This window comes from Symphalangus syndactylus, chromosome 13, assembly GCF_028878055.3.
Source record: "Symphalangus syndactylus isolate Jambi chromosome 13, NHGRI_mSymSyn1-v2.1_pri, whole genome shotgun sequence".
In the NCBI taxonomy this organism is placed as follows: domain Eukaryota; kingdom Metazoa; phylum Chordata; class Mammalia; order Primates; family Hylobatidae; genus Symphalangus; species Symphalangus syndactylus.
In genome coordinates this window covers 14,098,913-14,124,295 of record NC_072435.2, presented here as the reverse complement: position 1 = coordinate 14,124,295, position 25,383 = coordinate 14,098,913, and positions in this window count along the sequence as shown.

Sequence of the window (25,383 nt, the reverse complement as noted above, 5' to 3'; positions counted from 1 at the left end):
AGAGAAGATTGAGAACAATGCTAAATATTCCTCAGAGAAGCAAAATATTATGTTAACAGTTTATATTTTCACATGAAATTGTCTATCTCTTCTCTCTGTCTCATGTGTGTATGTGTGTATGTGTGTATGTGTATATATATATATATATAATATACAGTAGATATGTATATATAGAGTATAATATTCAGTATATATGTATATATAGTATAATATACCGTATATATGTATATATATACAGTGTGTGTGTGTGTATATATATATACATATATATATGTATATATATACTACCATTTACCTCCCAGGCTATACGTCCTGACATCTTAAAAGTAGAAAGCCCTCACAGGCCGCGGTTGCTCATGACTGTAATCCCAGCACTTTGAGAGGCCGAGGCGTGCAGATCACCTGAGGTCGGGAGTTCAAGACCAGCCTGACCAACATGGTGAAACCCCATCTCTACTAAAAATACAAAAAATTAGCTGGGCGTTGTGTTGCGCACCTGTAATCCCAGCTACTCAGGAGGTGGAGGCAGGAGAATCACATGAACCCGGGAGTCGGAGGTTGTGTGAGCCGAGACCATGACATTGCACTGCAGCCTGGGCAATGAGAGCAAAACTCCATCAGAAAAAGAAAGGTGGATAGGCCTTAAAAGACTTTTGAAAATGAGATTTGTCGAATATTTATTAGAGATGAAGAAAATAAGTGCGGACCCACACGTAACTTGTCTGAGGTCACAGAAGTAGGGACCCACACGTAACTTGTCTGAGGTCACAGAGGTAGTCATGCTGCAGCAGCCTTATTGGTTTTCCTCTGTGACATGCATTATTATTGTTTTTGATCATTTCAAGAGGTTTCTAGTCGATAGTGGGACAAAATTTCTAATTTGGGAACCTAATTTTCTCTGCAAATCTTCTTTACATCTCTAGCTTATTAATACACCTCAGAAGTGTTACAGGAATTAATTCGCAGGATTTTGAAGAATATTTTGAGGTATGCTGGGAAAAATCATGTCAAGTATCAATGATTAGAAACTAAACAATCAATATTAGATATTGTAAAATTATATTTAATCTTCCATATGGCATAAATAAGTTATTTTAATGTACAGTCGTTGTACTTTGTAAACTTGCATATAAAATATTTGAAAAAATAACTTTCAATATGTAAAATGTAAATATACAAAGGAAAGCATCGGAAAAAATAGATAAAAATAATCAGGCTAAGAAAACACTACAGTGTCACCCTCAGAAGACTATAGAAGGATTCTCACCCTCGAGAAACAGAGGAACTTGAACATGGAAATGACCCTCTGCTGGCCATACTGATTATGGTACATAATTTTAAAAGGCTTTTAGAGAGAAGGGAAATGTTTTATTATGCATTCAGCACAGTGTTATGGTGATGTTTCTTAACTATCAGCTATTTTTAAAATTACTATAATCTTTCTATAGATGACAAAGTTACATAAATATGAAGGATAAGAAGGGCCCCTGCAAACCTGATAATACAATTCTCTTTTCAATGATAACGTATATCTAAGCGCGCATCTCCTAATCATATTGATGTGCATTAAGTGTTCTTTTACCTACACCTGTCAAAGTGGCTAAAGTAATCCTTCATGAGGAGATAATTTTTTTCTTTAGGTGATTTTTTCCGCATAATACCCTAACATTTCCAATTCCATCATTCTCGAAAAAGTTTACATGATATACATATACAATTACTAAAATTTTGGCGGCATAAATAATTTAAATGGACTTTACTTCAAAGATAATATTTACTTTTAAAGTTGTAAACCTTTGAATCATCAATAATTAGAATTATCTTTTTCTTTATAAATAAAGTTTTTTGTCCCTACATATTTATGATTTGGAAATTTTCACCTGGAAAATTTCATTTTCAGTTGGATGCCTAGTCTTTAGTATAAAATTCAGTATTTCAATTTCAATATAATTTTTTGATTGATTTTAATGCAGAGAACAGAAAGGAATATCTTCAAATATAAACTACACAGAATCATTCTGTGAAACTTCTTTCTGATCTGTGCATTCAGCTAACAGAGTTAAACCGTACATTTGATTGAGCAGTTCTGAACACTCTTTCTGTAGAAAATGCAACTGGACATTTGGAGCGCTAAGAGGGTAGTAGTGGAAAAAGGAATATATTCAAATATAAAGTACACAGAAGCATTCTGTGAAATTTCTTTCTGTTCTCTGCAACTTCTTTCTGTTCTCTGCATTCAACTAACAGAGTTGAGCCTTACTTTTGAAGGAGCAGTTCTGAAACACTCTTTGTGTAGAAACTGAAATTGGACATTCGGAGAGCTAAGAGGATAATAGTCGAAAAAGGAATATCTTCAGCTAAATACTACACAGAAGCATTCTGTGAAACTTATTTCTGATATGTGAATTCAACTAACAGAGTAAAACCATACTTTTGATTGAGCCGTTATGAACACTCTTTCTGAAGAAAATGCAAGTGGACATTCGGAGCACTAAGAAGGTAATACTGGAAAAAGGAATATATTCAAATATAAACTACACAGAAGAATTCTGTGAAACTTCTTTCTGTTCTGTGCATTCAACTAACAGAGTTGAACCTTACATTTGATTGAGCCGTCCTGAAACACTCATTCTGTAGAAACTGCAATTGGACATTCTGAGCGCTAAGTGGCCTATATTGGGAAAAAGAATATCTCCAAATAAAAACTACTCAGAAGAATTCTGTGAAACTTATTTCTGACCTGTGCATTCAGCTAACAGAGTTAAACCACACTTTTGATTGAGCAGTTATTAAACACTGTTTCTGTAGGAAATGCAAGTGGACATTAGGAGCGCTAAGATTGTAATAGTGGAAAAAGGAATATCCCCAAATAAAAACTACACAGAAGCATTCTCTGAAACTCCTTTCTGTTCTCTGCATTAAACTAACAGAGTTGAGCCTTACTTTTGAAGGTGCTGTTCTGAAACACTCTTTGTGTAGAAACTGCCAGTGGATATGCGGAACGCTAAGAGGGTAATAGTCGAAAAAGGAATATCTTCAACTAAATACTAAACAGAAGCATTCTGTGAAACTTCTTTCTGTTCTGTGCATTCAACTAAAAGAGTTGAACCTTACTTTTGATTGAGCCATTCTGAAACACACTTTCTGTAGAAAATGCAAGTGGTGATTCGGAGCGCTAAGAGGGTAATAGTGGAAAAAGGAGTATCTTCAAATATAAACTACACAGAAGCATTCTGTAAAACTTCTTTCTGTTCCTTGCATTCAACTAACAATATTGAACCTTACTTTTGATTGACCAGTTCTGAAACTCTCTTTCTGTAGATACTGCAATTGGAAATTCTGAGCGCTAAGAGTCCTATATTGGAAAAAGGAATATGTTCAAATAAAAACTACACAGAAGAATTCTGTGAAACTTCTTTCTGATCTGTGCATTCAACTAACAGAGTTAAACCATACTTTTGATTGAGCAGTTCTGAACACTCTTTCTGTAGAAAATGCAAGTGGACATTCGGAGCTCTAAGAGGGTAATAGTGAAAAAGTAATATCGTCAAATAAGAACTACAGACAGGCATTCTGTGAAACTACTTTCTGTTCTGTGCATTCAACTAACAGAGTTGAACCTTACTTTTGATTGAGCCGTCCTGAAACACTCATTCTGTAGAAACTGCAATTGGACATTCTGAGCGCTAAGTGGCCTATATTGGGAAAAAGAATATCTCCAAATAAAACTACTCAGAAGAATTCTGTGAAACTTATTTCTGATCTGTGCATTCAGCTAACAGAGTTAAACCACACTTTTGATTGAGCAGTTATTAAACACTATTTCTGTAGGAAATGCAAGAGGACATTAGGAGCGCTAAGATTGTAATAGTGGAAAAAGGAATATCCCCAAATAAAAACTACACAGAAGCATTCTCTGAAACTCCTTTCTGTTCTCTGCATTAAACTAACAGAGTTGAGCCTTACTTTTGAAGGTGCTGTTCTGAAACACTCTTTGTGTAGAAACTGCCAGTGGATATGCGGAACGCTAAGAGGGTAATAGTCGAAAAAGGAATATCTTCAACTAAATACTAAACAGAAGCATTCTGTGAAACTTCTTTCTGTTCTGTGCATTCAACTAAAAGAGTTGAACCTTACTTTTGATTGAGCCGTTCTGAAACACTCTTTCTGTAGAAAATGCAAGTGGTGATTCGGAGCGCTAAGAGGGTAATAGTGGAAAAAGGAGTATCTTCAAATATAAACTACACAGAAGCATTCTGTAAAACTTCTTTCTGTTCCTTGCATTCAACTAACAATATTGAACCTTACTTTTGATTGACCAGTTCTGAAACTCTCTTTCTGTAGATACTGCAATTGGAAATTCTGAGCGCTAAGAGTCCTATATTGGAAAAAGGAATATGTTCAAATAAAAACTACACAGAAGAATTCTGTGAAACTTCATTCTGATCTGTGCATTCAACTAACAGAGTTAAACCATACTTTTGATTGAGCAGTTCTGAACACTCTTTCTGTAGAAAATGCAAGTGGACATTCGGAGCTCTAAGAGGGTAATAGTGGAAAAAGTAATATCGTCAAATAAGAACTACAGACAGGCATTCTGTGAAACTACTTTCTGTTCTGTGCATTCAAATAACAGAGTTGAACCTTACTTTTGTTTGAGCCATTCTGAAACACTCTTTCTGTAGAAAATTCAATTGGACAATCTGAGCGATAAGAGGCCTATATTAGGAAAAAGAATATCTTCAAATAAAAACTACACAGAAGCATTCTGTGAAACTTTTTCTGATCTGTGCATTCAGCTAACAGAGTTAAATCATACATTTGATTGATCAGTTCTGAACACTCTTTCTGTAGAAAATGCAACTGGACATTTTGAGCGCTAAGAGGGTAGTAGTGCAAAAAGGAATATATTCCAATATAAACTACACAGAAGCATTCTGTGAAACTTCTTTCTGTTCTGTGCATTCAACTAACATAGTTGAAACTTACTTTTGATTGAGCCTTTCTGAAACACTCTTTCTGTAGAAACTGCAATTGGACATTCTGAGCGCTAAGAGGCCTATATTGGTAAAAAGAATATCTTCATATAAACACTACACAGCAGCATTCTGTGAAACTTCTTTCTGATCTGTGCATTCAGCTAACAGAGTTAAACCATACTTTTGATTGAGCAGTTCTGAAACACTCTTTCTGTAGAAAATGCAACTGGACATTCAGAGCGCTAAGTGGGTAATAGTGGAAAATGGAATATCTTCAAATATAAACTACACAGAAGAATTCTGTGAAACTTATTTCTGATCTGTGCATTCACCTAACAGAGTTAAACCATACTTTTGATAGAGCAGTTCTGAACACACTTTCTGTAGAAAATGCAAGTGGACATTCGGAGATCTAAGAGGGTAACAGTGGAAAAAGGAATATCTTCAAATATAAACTACACAGAAGCAATCTGTGAAACTACATTCTGTTCTGTGCATTCAACTAACAGAGTTGAACCTTAATTTTGATTGAGCAGTTCTGAAACACTCTTTCTGTAGAAACTGTAATTGGATTTCTGAACGCAAAGAGGCCTATATTGAGAAAAATAATATCTTCAAATAAAAACTACAGAGATGCATTCTCTGAAACTTCTTTCTGTTCTGTGCATTCAGCTAACAGAATTAAACGATACATTTGATTAAGCAGTTCTGAAACACTCTTTCTGTAGAAAATGCAAGTGGACATTCGGTGTGCTAAGTTGGTAATTGTGGAAAAAGGAATATCTTCAAATAAAAACTACACAGAGGCATTCTCTGAAACTTCTTTCTGTTCTCTGCATTCAACTAACAGAGTTGAGCCTTATTTTTGAAGGAGCAGCCCTGAAACACACTTTCTGTAGAAACTGCAAGTGGACATTCCGAGCGCTACTAGGGTAATAGTGGAAAAAGGAATACCTTCAAATAAATACTACACAGAAGCAATCTGTGAAACTACTTTCTGTTCTGTGAATTCAACTAAAAGTGTTGAACCCTACTTTTCATTTTGCCATTCTGAAACACTCTTTCTGTAGAAACTGCAATTGGATATTTGGAGCGCTAAGAGGCCTATATTTGAAAAAGGACTATCTTCAAATAAAAACTACACAGAAGCATTCTGTGAAACTTCGTACTGATATGTGCATTCAGCTAACAGAGATACACAAACTTTTGATTGAGCAGTTCTGAACACTCTTTTTGTAGAAAATGCAGGTGGACATTCGGAGCGCTAAGAGGGTAATACTGAAAAAAGGAATATATTCAAATATAAACTACACAGAAGCATTCTGTGAAGCTTCTTTCTGTTCTTTTCATTCAACTTACAGTGTTGAGCATTACTTTTGAAGGAGCAGTTCTGAAAAACACTTTGTGTAGAAACTGCCAGTGGACATTCGGAGCGCTAAGAGGGTAATATTCGAAAAAGGAATATCTTCAACTAAATACTACACAGAAGCCTTCTCTGAAACTTATTTCTGATATGTGCATATAACTAACAGAGTGAAACCATATTTTTGATTGAGCCGTTCTGAACACTCTTTATGTAGAAAATGCAAGTGGACATTCGGAGCGCTAAGAGGGTAATAGTGCAAAAAGGAATATATTCAAATATAAACTACTCAGAAGCATTCTGTGAAACTTCTTTTTGTTCTGTGCATTCAACTAACAGAGTTGAACCTTACTTTTGATTCAGCCGTTCTGAAACACTCTTTCTGTAGAAACTGCAATTTAACATACTGAGCGCTATGATGCCTATATTGGGATAAAGAATATCTTCAAATAAAAACTACACAGATGCATTCTGTGAAACTTCTTTCTTATCTGTGCATTCAGCTAACAGAGTTAAACGATACTTTTGATTTAGCAGTTCTGAAACACTCTTTCTGTAGAAAATGCAAGTGGTCATTCGGTGCACTAAGATGGTAATTGTGGAAAAAGGAATATCTTCAAATAAAAACTACAAAGAGGCATTCTCTGAAACTTGTTTCTGTTCTCTGCTTTCAACTAACAGGGTTGAGCCTTATTTTTGAAGGAGCAGTCCTGAAACACTCTTTCTGTAGAAACTGCAAGTGGACATTCGGAGCGCTAAGAGGGTAATAGTGGAAAAAGGAATATCTTCAAATAAATACTACACAGAAGCATTCTGTGAAACTACTCTCTGTTCTGTGCATTCAACTAAATGAGTTGAACCCTACTTTTGATTGAGCCATTCTGAAACACTCTTTCTGTAGAAACTGCAATTGGATATTCGGAGCGCTAAGAGGCCTATATTGGAAAAAGGACTATCTTCAAATAAAAACTACACAGAAGCATTCCGTGAAACTTCGTACTGATCTGTGCATTCAGCTAACAGAATTAAACCATACTTTTGATTGAGCAGTTCGGAAACACTCATTCTGTAGAAAATGCAAGTGGACATTCGGAGCGCTTAGAAGGTAATAGTGGAAAAAGGAACATCTTCAAATATAAACTACACAGAAGCATTCTATGAAACTTCTTTCTGTTCCGTTCATTCAACTAACAGATTTGAACCTTACATTTGATTAAGCAGTTCAGAAACACTCTTTCTGTAGATACTGCAATTGGACATTCTGAGCGCTAAGACTCCTATTTTGGAGAAAGGAATATCTTCAAATAAAAAGTACACAGAAGCATTCTGTGAAAATTCTTTCTGATCTGTGCATTCAGCTAACAGAGTTAAACCATACTTTGGATTGAGCAGTTCTGAACACTCTTTCTGTAGAAAATGCAAGTGGACATTCGGAGCGCTGAGGGTAATACTGAAAAAGGGAATATATTCAAATATAAACTACACAGAGGCATTCTGTGAAACACCTTTCTGTTCTCTGCATTCAACTAACAGAGTTGAGCCCTACTTTTGAAGGAGCAGTTCTGAAACACTCTTTGTTTAGAAACTGAAATTGGACATTCGGAGAGCTAAGAGGATAATAGTCGAAAAAGGAATATCTTCAACAAAATACTACACGGAAGGATTCTGTGAAACTTATTTCTGATATGTGCATTCAAATAACAGAGTAAAACCATACTTTTGATTGAGCCGTTCAGAACACACTTTCTGTAGAAAATGCAAGTGGACATTCGGAGCACTAAGAGGGTAATACTGGAAAAAGGAATATATTCAAATATAAACTACACAGAAGCATTCTGTGAAACTTCTTGCTGTTCTGTGCATTCAAGTAACAGAGTTGAACCTTACTTTTGATTGAGCCTTTCTGAAACTCTCTTTCTGTAGAAATTGCAAGTGGACATTCGGAGCGCTAAGATGGTAATAGTGGAAAAAGGAATACATTCAAATATAAACTACACAGAAGCATTCTGTGAAACTTCTTTCTGTTCTGTGCATTCAACTAACAGAGTTGAACCTTACTTTTGATTGAGCCTTCTGAAACACTCATTTTGTAGAAACGGCAATTGGACATTCTGAGCGCTAAGTGGCCTATATTGGGAAAAAGAATATCTCCAAATAAAAACTACTCAGAAGCATTCTGTGAAACTTATTTCTGATCTGTGCATTCAGCTAATAGAGTTAAACCATACTTTTGATTGAGAAGTTATGAGACACTCTTTCTGTAGAAAACGCAAGTGGACATTCGGCGCGCTAAAATTGTATTAGTGGAAAAAGGAATATCCCCAAATTAAAACTACACAGAAGCATTCTCTGAAACTCCTTTCTGTTCTCTGCATTCAACTAACAGATTTGAGCCTTACTTTGAAGGAGCTGTTTTGAAACACTCTTTGTGTAGAAACTGCCAGTGGACATTCGGAACGCTAAGAGGGTAATAGTCGAAAAAGGAATATCTATAACTAAATACTACACAGAAGCATTCTGTGAAACTTCTTTCTGTTCTGTGCATTCAACTAAACGAGTTCAACCTTACTTTTGATTGAGCCGTTCTGAAACACTCTTTCTGTAGAAAATGCAAGTGGTGATTCGGAGCGCTAAGAGGGTAATAGTGGAAAAAGGAATATCTTCAAATATAAACTACACAGAAGCATTCTCTGAAACTTCTTTCTGTTCCGTGCATTCAACTAACAGTATTGAACCTTACTTTTGATTGAGCAGTTCTGAAACTCTCTTTCTGTAGATACTGCAATTGGACATTCTGAGCGCTAAGAGACCTATATTGGAAAAAGGAATATCTTCAAATAAAAACTACACAGAAGAATTCTGTGAAACTTCTTTCTGATCTGTGCATTCAACTAACAGAGTTAAACCATACTTTTGATGGAGCAGTTCTGAACACTCTTTCTGTAGAAAATGCAAGTGGACATTCCGAGCTCTAAGAGGGTAATAGTGGAAAAAGTAATATCGTCAAATATGAACTACAGAGAAGCATTCTGTGAAACTACTTTCTGTTCTGTGCATTGAAATAGCAGAGTTGAACCTTACTATTGAAAGAGCCATTCTGAAACACTCTTTCTGTAGAAACTGCAATTGGACAATCTGAGCACTAAGAGGCCTATATTGGGAAAAAGTATATCTTCAAATAAAAACTACACAGAAGCATTCTGTGCAACTTCTTTCTAATCTGTGCATTCAGCTAAGAGAGTTAAATCATACATTTGATTGAGCAGTTCTGAACACTCTTTCTGTAGAAAATGCAACTGGACATTTGGAGCGCTAAGAGGGTAGTAGTGGAAAAAGTAATATATTCAAATATAAACTACACAGAAGCATTCTGTGAAACTACTTTCTGTTCTGTGCATTCAACTAACAGGGTTGAACCTTACTTTTGATTGAGCCTTTCTGAAACTCTCTTTCTGTAGAAATTGCAATTGGATATTCTGAGCGTTAAGAGGCCTATATTGGTAAAAAGAATATCTTCATATAAACATTACACCGCAGCATTCTGTGAAACTTCTTTCTGTTCTGTGCATTCAGCTAACAGAGTTAAACCATTCTTTTGACTGAGCAGTTCTGAAACACCCTTTCTGTAGAAAATGCAACTGGAGATTCAGAGCGCTAAGTGGGTAATAGTGGAAAATGGAATATCTTCAAATATAAACTACACTGAAGAATTCTGTGAAACTTCTTTCTGATCTGTGCATTCACCTAACAGGGTTAAACCACACTTATGATTGAGCAGTTCTGAACACTACTTCTGTAGAAAATGCAACTGGACATTTGGAGCGCTAAGAGGTTACTGGTGGAAAAAGGAATACCTTCAAATAAATACTACACAGAAGCATTCTGTGAAACTTCTTTCCGTTCTGTGAATTCAACTAAAAGAGTTGAACCCTACTTTCATTGAGGCGTTCTGAAACACTTTTTCTGTAGAAACTGAAATTGGATATTCGGAGCGCTAAGAGGCCTATATTTGGGAAAGGACTATCTTCAAATAAAAACTACACAGAAACATTCTGTGAAACTTCGTACTGATCTGTGCATTCAGCTAACAGAGTTAAACCATACTTTTGATTGAGCAGTTCGGAAACACACTTTCTGTAGAAAATGCAAGTGGACATTCGGAGAGCTTAGAAGGTAATAGTGGAAAAAGGAATATCTTCAAATATAAACTACACAGAATCATTCTCTGAAACTTCTTTCTGTTCTGTTCATTCAACTAAAAGAGTTGAACCTTACTTTTGATTGAGCCTTTCTGAAACACTCTCTCTGTAGAAACTGCAATTGGACATTCTGTGCGCTAAGAGGCCTATATTGGTAAAAAGAATAACTTCATATAAACACTACACAGCAGCATTCTGTGAAACTTCTTTCTGATCTGTGCATTCAGCTAACAGAGTTAAACCATACTTTTGATTGAGCAGTTCTGAAACACTCTTTCTGTAGAAAATGCAACTGGACATTCAGAGCGCTAAGTGGGTAATCGTGGAGAATGGAATATCTTCAAATATAAACTACACAGAAAAATTCTGTGAAACTTATTTCTGATCTGTGCATTCACCTAAAGAGTTAAAACATACTTTTGATAGAGCAGTTCTGAACACAATTTCTGTAGAAAATGCAAGTGGACATTCTGAGCTCTAAGAGGGTAACAGTGGAAAAAGGAATATCTTCAAATACAAACTACACAGAAGCAATCTGTGAAACTACATTCTGTTCTGTGCATTCAACTAAGAGATTTGAACCTTAGTATTGATTGAGACGTTCTGAAACACTCTTTCTGTAGAAAATGCAAGTGGAGATTTGGAGCGCTAAGAGGGTAATAGTGAAAAAAGGAATGTCTTCAAATATAAACTACACTGAATCATTCTGTGAAACTTCTTTCTGATCTGTGCATTCAGCTAACAGAGTTAAACCATACTTTTGATTGAGCAGATCTGAACACTCTTTCTGTAGAAAATGCAACTGGACATTTGGAGCGCTAAGAGGGTAGTAGTGGAAAAAGGAATATATTCAAATATAAACTACACCGAAGCATTCTGTGAAACTTCTTTCTGATCTGAGCATTCAGCTAACAGAGTTAAACCATACTTTTGATTGAGCAGTTTTGAAACACTCTGTCTGTAGAAAATGCAACTGGACATTCGTAGCGCTAAGTGGGTAATAGTGGAAAAAAGAATATGTTCAAATATAAACTACACAGAAGCATTGTATGAAACTTCTTTCTGTTCTGTGCATTCAACTAAGAGAGTTGAACCTTACTTTTGATTGAGCCGTTCTGAAACACTCTTTCTGTAGAAACTGCAATTGGACATTCTGAGTGCTAAGAGGCATATATTGGGAAAAATAATATCTTCAAATAAAAACTACACAGAAGCATTGTGTGAAACTTATTTCTGATATGTGCATTCAGATAACAGAGTTAAACCATACTTTTGATTGCGCAGTGCCGAACACTCTTTCTGTAGAAAATGCAAGTGGACATTCGGAGCACTAAGAGGGTAATAGTGGAAAAAGGAATATATTCAAATATAAACTACACAGTAGCATTCTGTGAAACTTCTTTCTGTTCTGTGCATTCAGCTAACAGAGTTGAACCTTACTTTTGATTGAGCCGTTCTGAAACACTCTTTCTGTAGAAAATGCAATTGGACATTCTGAGCGCTAAGAGGCCTATATTGGGAAAAAGAATATCTACAAATAAAAACTACACAGAAGCATTCTCTGAAACCACTTTCTGTTCTCCACATTCAACTAACAGACTTGAGCCTTACATTTGAAGGAGCAGTTCTGAAACACTCTTTGTGTAGAAACTGCCAGTGGATATTTGGAGCGTGAAGTGGGTAATAGTCCAAAAAGGAGTATCTTCAACTAAATACTACACAGAAGCATTCTGTGAAACTTCTTTCTGTTCTGTGCATTCAACTAAGAGAGTTGAACCTTACATTTGATTGAGCCGTTCTGAAACACTCTTTCTGTAGAAACTGCAATTGGACATTCTGAGCGCTAAGAGGCTTATATTGGGAAAAATAATATCTTCAAATAAAAACTACACAGAAGCATTGTTTGAAACTTATTTCTGATATGTGCATTCAGCTAACAGAGTTAAACCATACTTTGGATTGAGCAGTTCTGAACACTCTTTCAGTAGAAAATGCAAGTGGACATTCGGAGCGCTAAGAGGGTAATACTGAAAAAGGGAATATATTCAAATATAAACTACACAGAGGCATTCTGTGAAACTCCTTTCTGTTCTCTGCATTCAACTAACAGAGTTGAGCCCTACTTTTGAAGGAGCAGTTCTGAAACACTCTTTGTTTAGAAACTGAAATTGGACATTCGGAGAGCTAAGAGGATAATAGTCGAAAAAGGAATATCTTCAACAAAATACTACACGGAAGGATTCTGTGGAACTTATTTCTGATATGTGCATTCAAATAACAGAATAAAACCATACTTTTGATTGAGCCGTTCAGAACACTCTTTCTGTAGAAAATGCAAGTGGACATTCGGAGCACTAAGAGGGTAATACTGGAAAAAGGAATATATTCAAATATAAACTACACAGAAGCATTCTGTGAAACTTCTTGCTGTTCTGTGCATTCAAGTAACAGAGTTGAACCTTACTTTTGATTGAGCCTTTCTGAAACTCTCTTTCTGTAGAAAATGCAAGAGGACATTCGGAGCGCTAAGATGGTAATAGTGGAAAAAGGAATACATTGAAATATAAACTACAGAGAAGCATTCTGTGAAACTTCTGTCTGTTCGGTGCATTCAAGTAACAGAGTTGAACCTTACTTTTGATTGAGCCTTCTGAAACACTCATTCTGTAGAAACGGCAATTGGACATTCTGAGTGCTAAGTGGCCTATATTGGGAAAAAGAATATCTCCAAATAAAAACTACTCAGAAGCATTCTGTGAAACTTATTTCTGATCTGTGCATTCAGCTAACAGAGTTAAACCATACTTTTGATTGGGAAGTTATGAGACACTCTTTCTGTAGAAAACGCAAGTGGACATTCGGAGCGCTAAAATTGTATTAGTGGAAAAAGGAATATCCCCAAATTAAAACTACACAGAAGCATTCTCTGAAACTCCTTTCTGTTCTCTGCATTCAACTAACTGATTTGAGCCTTACTTTGAAGGAGCTGTTCTCAAACAATCTTTGTGTAGAAACTGCCAGTGGACATTCGGAATGCTAAGAGGGTAATAGTCGAAAAAGGAATATCTATAACTAAATACTACACAGAAGCATTCTGTGAAACTTCTTTCTGTTCTGTGCATTCAACTAAAAGAGTTCAACCTTACTTTTGATTGAGCCGTTCTGAAACACTCTTTCTGTAGAAAATGCAAGTGGTGATTCGGAGCGCTAAGAGGGTAATAGTGGAAAAAGGAATATCTTCAAATATAAACTACACAGAAGCATTCTCTGAAACTTCTTTCTGTTCCGTGCATTCAACTAACAGTATTGAACCTTACTTTTGATTGAGCAGTTCTGAAACTCTCTTTCTGTAGATACTGCAATTGGACATTCTGAGCGCTAAGAGACCTATATTGGAAAAAGGAATATCTTCAAATAAAAACTACACAGAAGAATTCTGTGAAACTTCTTTCTGATCTGTGCATTCAACTAACAGAGTTAAACCATACTTTTGATGGAGCAGTTCTGAACACTCTTTCTGTAGAAAATGCAAGTGGACATTCCGAGCTCTAAGAGGGTAATAGTGGAAAAAGTAATACCGTCAAATATGAACTACAGAGAAGCATTCTGTGAAACTACATTCTGTTCTGTGCATTGAAATAGCAGAGTTGAACCTTACTTTTGAAAGAGCCATTCTGAAACACTCTTTCTGTAGAAACTGCAATTGGACAATCTGAGCACTAAGAGGCCTATATTGGGAAAAAGTATATCTTCAAATAAAAACTACACAGAAGCATTCTGTGCAACTTCTTTCTAATCTGTGCATTCAGCTAAGAGAGTTAAATCATACATTTGATTGAGCAGTTCTGAACACTCTTTCTGTAGAAAATGCAACTGGACATTTGGAGCGCTAAGAGGGTAGTAGTGGAAAAAGTAATATATTCAAATATAAACTACACAGAAGCATTCTGTGAAACTACTTTCTGTTCTGTGCATTCAACTAACAGAGTTGAACCTTACTTTTGATTGAGCCTTTCTGAAACACTCTTTCTGTAGAAACTGCAATTGGACATTCTGAGCGCTAAGACTCCTATATTGGAGAAAGGAATATCTTCAAATAAAAAGTACACAGAAGCATTCTGTGAAAATTCTTTCTGATCTGTGCATTCAGCTAACAGAGTTAAACCATACTTTGGATTGAGCAGTTCTGAACACTCTTTCTGTAGAAAATGCAAGTGGACATTCGGAGCGCTAAGAGGGTAATACTGAAAAAGGGAATATATTCAAATATAAACTACACAGGGGCATTCTGTGAAACTCCTTTCTGTTCTCTGCATTCAACTAACAGAGTTGAGCCCTACTTTTGAAGGAGCAGTTCTGAAACACTCTTTGTTTAGAAACTGAAATTGGACATTCGGAGAGCTAAGAGGATAATAGTCGAAAAAGGAATATCTTCAACAAAATACTACACGGAAGGATTCTGTGAAACTTATTTCTGATATGTGCATTCAAATAACAGAGTAAAACCATACTTTTGATTGAGCCGTTCAGAACACTCTTTCTGTAGAAAATGCAACTGGACATTCAGAGCGCTAAGTGGGTAATAGTGGAAAATGGAATATCTTCAAATATAAACTACACAGAAAAATTCTGTGAAACTTATTTCTGATCTGTGCATTCACCTAAAGAGTTAAAACATACTTTTGATAGAGCAGTTCTGAACACACTTTCTGTAGAAAATGCAAGTGGACATTCTGAGCTCTAAAAAGGGTAACAGTGGAAAAAGGAATATCTTCAAATACAAACTACACAGAAGCAATCTGTGAAACTACATTCTGTTCTGTGCATTCAACTAACAGAGTTGAACCTTACTTTTGATTGAGCCGTTCTGAAACACTCTTTCTGTAGAAACTGCAAATGGACATTCTGAGTGCTAAGAGACCTATATTGGGAAAAATAATATCTTCAAATAAAAACTACACAGAAGCATTGTGTGAAACTTATTTCTGATATGTGCATTCAGCTAACAGAGTTAAACCATACTTTTGATTGCGCATTTCCGAACACTCTTTCTGTAGAAAATGCAAGTGGACATTCGGAGCGCTAAGAGGGTAATAGTGGAAAAAGGAATATATTCAAATATAAACTACACAGTAGCATTCTGTGAAACTTCTTTCTGTTCTGTGCATTCAGCTAACAGAGTTGAACCTTACTTTTGATTGAGCCGTTCTGAAACACTCTTTCTGTAGAAACTGCAATTGGACATTCTAAGCGCTAAGAGGCCTACATTGGGAAAAAGAATATCTTCAAATATAAACTACACAGATGCAATCTGTGAAACTTATTTCTGATCTGTAAATTCAGTTAACAGAGCTAAACCATATTTTTGATTGAGCAGTTATGAAACACTCTTTTTGTAGAAAATGCAAGTGGACATTCGGAGCGCTAAGATTGTAATAGAGGAAAAAGGAATATCTCCAATTAAAAACTACACAGAAGCATTCTCTGAAACCCCTTTCTGTTCTCCGCATGCAACGAACAGAGTTGAGCCTTACTTTTGAAGGAGCAGTTCTGAAACACTCTTTGTGTAGAAACTGCCAGTGGATATTCTGAGCGCTACGTGGGTAATAGTCCAAAAAGGAGTATCTTCAACTAAATACTGCACAGAAGCATTCTGTGAAACTACTTTCTGTTCTGTGTATTCAACTAAGAAAGTTGAACCTTACATTTGATTGAGCCGTTCTGAAACACTCTTTCTGTAGAAACTGCAATTGGACATTCTGAGCGCTAAGAGGCCTATATTGGGAAAAATAATATCTTCAAATAAAAACTACACAGAAGCATTGTTTGAAACTTTTGTCTGATATATGCATTCAGCTAACAGAGTTAAACCATAATTTGATTGCGCAGTTCAGAACACTCTTTCTGTAGAAAGTGCAAATGGACATTCGGAGCGCTAAGAGGGTAATAGTGGAAAAAGTAATATATTCAAATATAAACTACACAGAAGCATTCTGTGAAACTTCTTTCTGATTTGCATTCAACTACCAGGGTTGAACCTTACTTTAGATTGAGCCGTTCTGAAACACTCTTTCTGTAGAAACTGCAATTGGACATTCTGAGCGCTAAGAGGCCTATATTGGGAAAAAGAATATCTACAAATAAAAACTACACAGAAGCATTCTGTGAAACTTCTTTCTGTTCTGTTCATTCAACTAACAGAGTTGAACCTTACTTTTGATTGAGCCGTTCTGAAACACTCTTTCTGTAGAAACTGCAATTGGACATTCTGAGTGCTAGGAGGCCTATATTGGGAAAAAGAATGTCTACAAATAAAAACTACACAGAAGAATTGTGTGAAACTTCTTTCTGTTCTGTTTGTTCAACTAAAAGAGTTGAACCTTAGTTTTGATTGAGCCGTTCTGAGAAACTCTTTCTGTAGAAAATGCAAGTGGAGATTCGGAGCGCTAAGAGGGTAATAGTGGAAAAAGGAATATCTCCAAATATAAACTACACAGAATTATTCTGTGAAACTTCTTTCTGATCTGTGCATTCAGCTAACAGAGTTAAACCATACTTTTGATTGAGCAGATCTGAACACTCTTTCTGTAGAAAATGCAACTGGACATTTGGAGCGCTAAGAGAGTACTAGTGGAAAAAGGAATATATTCAAATATAAACTACACAGAAGCATTCTGTGAAACTTCTTTCTGATCTCAGCATTCAGCTAACAGATTTAAAACATACTTTTGATTGAGCAGTTTTGAAACACTCTGTCTATAGAAAATGCAACTGGACATTCGTAGCGCTAAGTGGGTAATAGTGGAAAATAGAATATGTTCAAATATAAACTACACAGAAGCATTGTATGAAACTTCTTTCTGTTCTGTGCATTCAACTAACAGAGTTGAACCTTACTTTTGATTGAGCCTTTCTGAAACACTCTTTCTGTAGAAACTGCAATTGGACATTCTGAGCGCTAAGAGGCCTCTATTGGGAAAAATAATATCTTCAAATAAAAACTACACAGAAGCATTGTGTGAAACTTATTTCTGATATGTTCATTAAGCTAACAGAGTTAAACCATACTTTTGATTGCGCAGTTCTGAACACTCTTTCTGTAGAAAATGCAAGTGGACATTCGGAGCGCTAAGAGGGTAATAGTGGAAAAAGGAATATATTCAAATATAAACTACACAGTAGCATTCTGTGAAAACACTTACTGTTCTGTGCATTCAGCTAACAGAGTTGAACCTTACTTTTGATTGAGCCGTTCTGAAACACTCTTTCTGTAGAAACTGCAATTGGACATGCTAAGCGCTAAGAGGCCTACATTGGGAAAAAGAATATCTTCAAATAAAAACTACACAGATGCATTCTGTGAAACTTATTTCTGATCTGTAAATTCAGTTAACAGAGATAAAACATATTTTTGATTGAGCAGTTATGAAACACTCTTTTTGTAGAAAATGCAAGTGGAGATTCGGAGCGCTAAGAGGGTAATAGTGGAAAAAGGAATGTCTTCAAATATAAACTACACAGAATCATTCGGTGAAACTTCTTTCTGATCTGTGCATTCAGCTAACAGAGTTAAACCATACTTTTGATTGAGCAGATCTGAACACTCTTTCTGTAGAAAATGCAACTGGACATTTGGAGCGCTAAGAGCGTAGTAGTGGAAAAAGGAATATATTCAAATATAAACTACACAGAAGCATTCTGTGAAACTTCTTTCTGATCTGAGCATTCAGCTAACAGAGTTAAACCATACTTTTGATTGAGCAGATCTGAACACTCTTTCTGTAGAAAATGCAACTGGATATTTGGAGCGCTAAGAGCGTAGTAGTGGAAAAAGGAATATATTCAAATATAAACTACACAGAAGCATTCAGTGAAACTTCTTTCTGATCTGAGCATTCAGCTAACAGAGTTAAACCATACTTTTGATTGAGCAGTTTTGAAACACTCTGTCTGTAGAAAATGCAACTGGACATTCGTAGCGCTAAGTGGGTAATAGTGGAAAAAAGAATATGTTCAAATATTAACTACACAGAAGCATTGTATGAAACTTCTTTCTGTTCTATGCATTCAACTAACAGAGTTGAACCTTACTTTTGATTGAGCCGTTCTGAAACACTCTTTCTGTAGAAACTGCAATTGGACATTCTGAGCGCTAGGAGGCCTATATTGGGAAAAAGAATGTCTACAAATAAAAACTACACAGAAGAATTGTGTGAAACTACTTTCTGTTCTGTTTGTTCAACTAAAAGAGTTGAACCTTAGTTTTGATTGAGCCGTTCTGAAACACTCTTTCTGTAGAAAATGCAAGTGGAGATTCGGAGCGCTAAGAGGGTAATAGTGGAAAAAGGAATGTCTCCAAATATAAACTACACAGAATCATTCTGTGAAACTTCTTTCTGATCTGTGCATTTAGCTAACAGAGTTAAAACATACTTTTGATTGAGCAGATCTGAACACTCTTTCTGTAGAAAATGCAACTGGACATTTGGAGCGCTAAGAGAGTACTAGTGGAAAAAGGAATATATTCAAATATAAACTACACAGAAGCATTCTGTGAAACTTCTTTCTGATCTCAGCATTCAGCTAACAGAGTTAAACCATACTTTTGATTGAGCAGTTTTGAAACACTCTGTCTGTAGAAAATGCAACTGGACATTCGTAGCGCTAAGTGGGTAATAGTGGAAAAAAGAATATGTTCATATATAAACTACACAGAAGCATTGTATGAAACTTCTTTCTGTTCTGTGCATTCAATTAACAGAGTTGAACTTTACTTTTGATTGAGCGTTTCTGAAACACTCTTTCTGTAGAAACTGCAATTGGACATTCTGAGCGCTAAGAGGCCTATATTGGGAAAAATAATATCTTCAAATAAAAACTACACAGAAGCATTGTGTGAAACTTATTTCTGATATGTTCATTAAGCTAACAGAGTTAAACCATACTTTTGATTGCGAAGTTCTGAACACTCTGTAGAAAATGCAAGTGGACATTCGGAGCGCTAAGAGGGTAATAGTGGAAAAAGGAATATATTCAAATATAAACTACACAGTAGCATTCTGTGTAAATTCTTTCTGTTCTGTGCATTCAACTAACAGAGTTGAACCTTACTTTTGATTCAGCCGTTCTGAAACACTCTTTCTGTAGAAACTGCAATTGGACATGCTAAGCGCTAAGAGGCCTTCATTGGGAAAAAGAATATCTTCAAATAAAAACTACACCGATGCATTCTGTGAAACTTATTTCTGATCTGTAAATTCAGTTAACAGAGATAAAACATATTTTTGATTGAGCAGTTATGAAACACTCTTTTTGTAGAAAATGCAAGTGGAGATTCGGAGCGCTAAGAGGGTAATAGTGGAAAAAGGAATGTCTTCAAATATAAACTACACGGAATCATTCGGTGAAACTACTTTCTGATCTGTGCATTCAGCTAACAGAGTTAAACCATACTTTTGATTGAGCAGATCTGAACACTCTTTCTGTAGAAAATGCAACTGGATATTTGGAGCGCTAAGAGCGTAGTAGTGGAAAAAGGAATATATTCAAATATAAACTACACAGAAGCATTCTGTGAAACTTCTTTCTGATCTGAGCATTCAGCTAACAGAGTTAAACCATACTTTTGATTGAGCAGTTTTGAAACACTCTGTCTGTAGAAAATGCAACTGGACATTCGTAGCGCTAAGTGGGTAATAGTGGAAAAAAGAATATGTTCAAATATTAACTACACAGAAGCATTGTATGAAACTTCTTTCTGTTCTGTGCATTCAACTAACAGAGTTGAACCTTACTTTTGATTGAGCCGTTCTGAAACACTCTTTCTGTAGAAACTGCAATTGGACATTCTGAGCGCTAGGAGGCCTATATTGGGAAAAAGAATGTCTACAAATAAAAACTACACAGAAGAATTGTGTGATACTACTTTCTGTTCTGTTTGTTCAACTAAAAGAGTTGAACCTTAGTTTTGATTGAGCCGTTCTGAAACACTCTTTCTGTAGAAAATGCAAGTGGAGATTCGGAGCGCTAAGAGGGTAATAGTGGAAAAAGGAATGTCTCCAAATATAAACTACACAGAATCATTCTGTGAAACTTCTTTCTGATCTGTGCATTCAGCTAACAGAGTTAAAACATACTTTTGATTGAGCAGATCTGAATACTCTTTCTGTAGAAAATGCAACTGGACATTTGGAGCGCTAAGAGAGTACTAGTGGAAAAAGGAATATATTCAAATATAAACTACACAGAAGCATTCTGTGAAACTTCTTTCTGATCTCAGCATTCAGCTAACAGAGTTAAACCATACTTTTGATTGAGCAGTTTTGAAACACTCTGTCTGTAGAAAATGCAACTGGACATTCGTAGCGCTAAGTGGGTAATAGTGGAAAAAAGAATATGTTCAAATATAAACTACACAGAAGCATTGTATGAAACTTCTTTCTGTTCTGTGCATTCAATTAACAGAGTTGAACTTTACTTTTGATTGAGCCTTTCTGAAACACTCTTTCTGTAGAAACTGCAATTGGACATTCTGAGCGCTAAGAGGCCTATATTGGGAAAAATAATATCTTCAAATAAAAACTACACAGAAGCATTGTGTGAAACTTATTTCTGATATGTTCATTAAGCTAACAGAGTTAAACCATACTTTTGATTGCGCAGTTCCGAACACTCTTTCTGTAGAAAATGCAAGTGGACATTCGGAGCGCTAAGAAGGTAATAGTGGAAAAAGGAATATATTCAAATATAAACTACACAGTAGCATTCTGTGAAAATTCTTTCTGTTCTGTGCATTCAACTAACAGAGTTGAACCTTACTTTTGATTCAGCCGTTCTGAAACACTCTTTCTGTGGAAACTGTAATTGGACATGCTAAGCGCTAAGAGGCCTACATTGGGAAAAAGAATATCTTCAAACAAAAACTACACCGATGCATTCTGTGAAACATTTCTGATCTGTAAATTCAGTTAACAGAGATAAAACATATTTTTGATTGAGCAGTTATGAAACACTCTTTTTGTAGAAAATGCAAGTGGAGATTCGGAGCGCTAAGAGGGTAATAGTGGAAAAAGGAATGTCTTCAAATATAAACTACACGGAATCATTCTGTGAAACTACTTTCTGATCTGTGCATTCAGCTAACAGAGTTAAACCATACTTTTGATTGAGCAGATCTGAACACTCTTTCTGTAGAAAATGCAACTGGACATTTGGAGCGCTAAGAGCGTAGTAGTGGAAAAAGAATATATTCAAATATAAACTACACAGAAGCATTCTGTGAAACTTCTTTCTGATCTGAGCATTCAGCTAACAGAGTTAAACCATACTTTTGATTGAGCAGTTTTGAAACACTCTGTCTGTAGAAAATGCAACTGGACATTCGTAGCGCTAAGTGGGTAATAGTGGAAAAAAGAATATGTTCAAATATAAACTACACAGAAGCATTGTATGAAACTTCTTTCTGTTCTGTGCATTCAACTAACAGAGTTGAACCTTACTTTTGATTGAGCCGTTCTGAAACACTCTTTCTGTAGAAACTGCAATTGGACATTCTGAGCGCTAGGAGGCCTATATTGGGAAAAAGAATGTCTACAAATAAAAACTACACAGAAGAATTGTGTGAAACTACTTTCTGTTCTGTTTGTTCAACTAAAAGAGTTGAACCTTAGTTTTGATTGAGCCGTTCTGAAACACTCTTTCTGTAGAAAATGCAAGTGGAGATTCGGAGCGCTAAGAGGGTAATAGTGGAAAAAGGAATGTCTCCAAATATAAACTACACAGAATCATTCTGTGAAACTTCTTTCTGATCTGTGCATTCAGCTAACAGAGTTAAAACATACTTTTGATTGAGCAGATCTGAACACTCTTTCTGTAGAAAATGCAACTGGACATTTGGAGCGCTAAGAGAGTACTAGTGGAAAAAGGAATATATTCAAATATAAACTACACAGAAGCATTCTGTGAAACTTCTTTCTGATCTGAGCATTCAGCTAACAGAGTTAAACCATACTTTTGATTGAGCAGTTTTGAAACACTCTGTCTGTAGAAAATGCAACTGGACATTCGTAGCGCTAAGTGGGTAATAGTGGAAAAAAGAATATGTTCAAATATAAACTACACAGAAGCATTGTATGAAACTACTTTCTGTTCTGTGCATTCAATTAACAGAGTTGAACTTTACTTTTGATTGAGCCTTTCTGAAACACTCTTTCTGTAGAAACTGCAATTGGACATTCTGAGCGCTAAGAGGCCTATATTGGGAAAAATAATATCTTCAAATAAAAACTACACAGAAGCATTGTGTGAAACTTATTTCTGATATGTTCATTAAGCTAACAGAGTTAAACCATACTTTTGATTGCGAAGTTCTGAACACTCTTTCTGTAGAAAATGCAAGTGGACATTCGGAGCGCTAAGAGGGTAATAGTGGAAAAAGGAATATATTCAAATATAAACTACACAGTAGCATTCTGTGAAAATTCTTTCTGTTCTGTGCATTCAACTAACAGAGTTGAACCTTACTTTTGATTCAGCCGTTCTGAAACACTCTTTCTGTAGAAACTGCAATTGGACATGCTAAGCGCTAAGAGGCCTTCATTGGGAAAAAGAATATCTTCAAATAAAAACTACACAGATGCATTCTGTGAAACTTATTTCTGATCTGTAAATTCAGTTAACAGAGATAAAACATATTTTTGATTGAGCAGTTATGAAACACTCTTTTTGTAGAAAATGCAACTGGAGATTCGGAGCGCTAAGAGGGTAATAGTGGAAAAAGGAATGTCTTCAAATATAAACTACACGGAATCATTCGGTGAAACTACTTTCTGATCTGTGCATTCAGCTAACAGAGTTAAACCATACTTTTGATTGAGCAGATCTGAACACTCTTTCTGTAGAAAATGCAACTGGACATTTGGAGCGCTAAGAGAGTACTAGTGGAAAAAGGAATATATTCAAATATAAACTACACAGAAGCATTCTGTGAAACTTCTTTCTGATCTGAGCATTCAGCTAACAGAGTTAAACCATAATTTGATTGAGCAGTTTTGAAACACTCTGTCTGTAGAAAATGCAACTGGACATTCGTAGCGCTAAGTGGGTAATAGTGGAAAAAAGAATATGTTCAAATATAAACTACACAGAAGCATTGTATGAAACTACTTTCTGTTCTGTGCATTCAATTAACAGAGTTGAACTTTACTTTTGATTGAGCCTTTCTGAAACACTCTTTCTGTAGAAACTGCAATTGGACATTCTGAGCGCTAAGAGGCCTATATTGGGAAAAATAATATCTTCAAATAAAAACTACACAGAAGCATTGTGTGAAACTTATTTCTGATATGTTCATTAAGCTAACAGAGTTAAACCATACTTTTGATTGCGAAGTTCTGAACACTCTTTCTGTAGAAAATGCAAGTGGACATTCGGAGCGCTAAGAGGGTAATAGTGGAAAAAGGAATATATTCAAATATAAACTACACAGTAGCATTCTGTGAAAATTCTTTCTGTTCTGTGCATTCAACTAACAGAGTTGAACCTTACTTTTGATTCAGCCGTTCTGAAACACTCTTTCTGTAGAAACTGCAATTGGACATGCTAAGCGCTAAGAGGCCTTCATTGGGAAAAAGAATATCTTCAAATAAAAACTACACAGATGCATTCTGTGAAACTTATTTCTGATCTGTAAATTCAGTTAACAGAGATAAAACATATTTTTGATTGAGCAGTTATGAAACACTCTTTTTGTAGAAAATGCAAGTGGAGATTCGGAGCGCTAAGAGGGTAATAGTGGAAAAAGGAATGTCTTCAAATATAAACTACACGGAATCATTCGGTGAAACTACTTTCTGATCTGTGCATTCAGCTAACAGAGTTAAACCATACTTTTGATTGAGCAGATCTGAACACTCTTTCTGTAGAAAATGCAACTGGATATTTGGAGCGCTAAGAGCGTAGTAGTGGAAAAAGGAATATATTCAAATATAAACTACACAGAAGCATTCTGTGAAACTTCTTTCTGATCTGAGCATTCAGCTAACAGAGTTAAACCATACTTTTGATTGAGCAGTTTTGAAACACTCTGTCTGTAGAAAATGCAACTGGACATTCGTAGCGCTAAGTGGGTAATAGTGGAAAAAAGAATATGTTCAAATATTAACTACACAGAAGCATTGTATGAAACTTCTTTCTGTTCTGTGCATTCAACTAACAGAGTTGAACCTTACTTTTGATTGAGACGTTCTGAAACACTCTTTCTGTAGAAACTGCAATTGGACATTCTGAGCGCTAGGAGGCCTATATTGGGAAAAAGAATGTCTACAAATAAAAACTACACAGAAGAATTGTGTGAAACTACTTTCTGTTCTGTTTGTTCAACTAAAAGAGTTGAACCTTAGTTTTGATTGAGCCGTTCTGAAACACTCTTTCTGTAGAAAATGCAAGTGGAGATTCGGAGCGCTAAGAGGGTAATAGTGGAAAAAGGAATGTCTCCAAATATAAACTACACCGAATCATTCTGTGAAACTTCTTTCTGATCTGTGCATTCAGCTAACAGAGTTAAAACATACTTTTGATTGAGCAGATCTGAATACTCTTTCTGTAGAAAATGCAACTGGACATTTGGAGCGCTAAGAGAGTACTAGTGGAAAAAGGAATATATTCAAATATAAACTACACAGAAGCATTCTGTGAAACTTCTTTCTGATCTCAGCATTCAGCTAACAGAGTTAAACCATACTTTTGATTGAGCAGTTTTGAAACACTCTGTCTGTAGAAAATGCAACTGGACATTCGTAGCGCTAAGTGGGTAATAGTGGAAAAAAGAATATGTTCAAATATA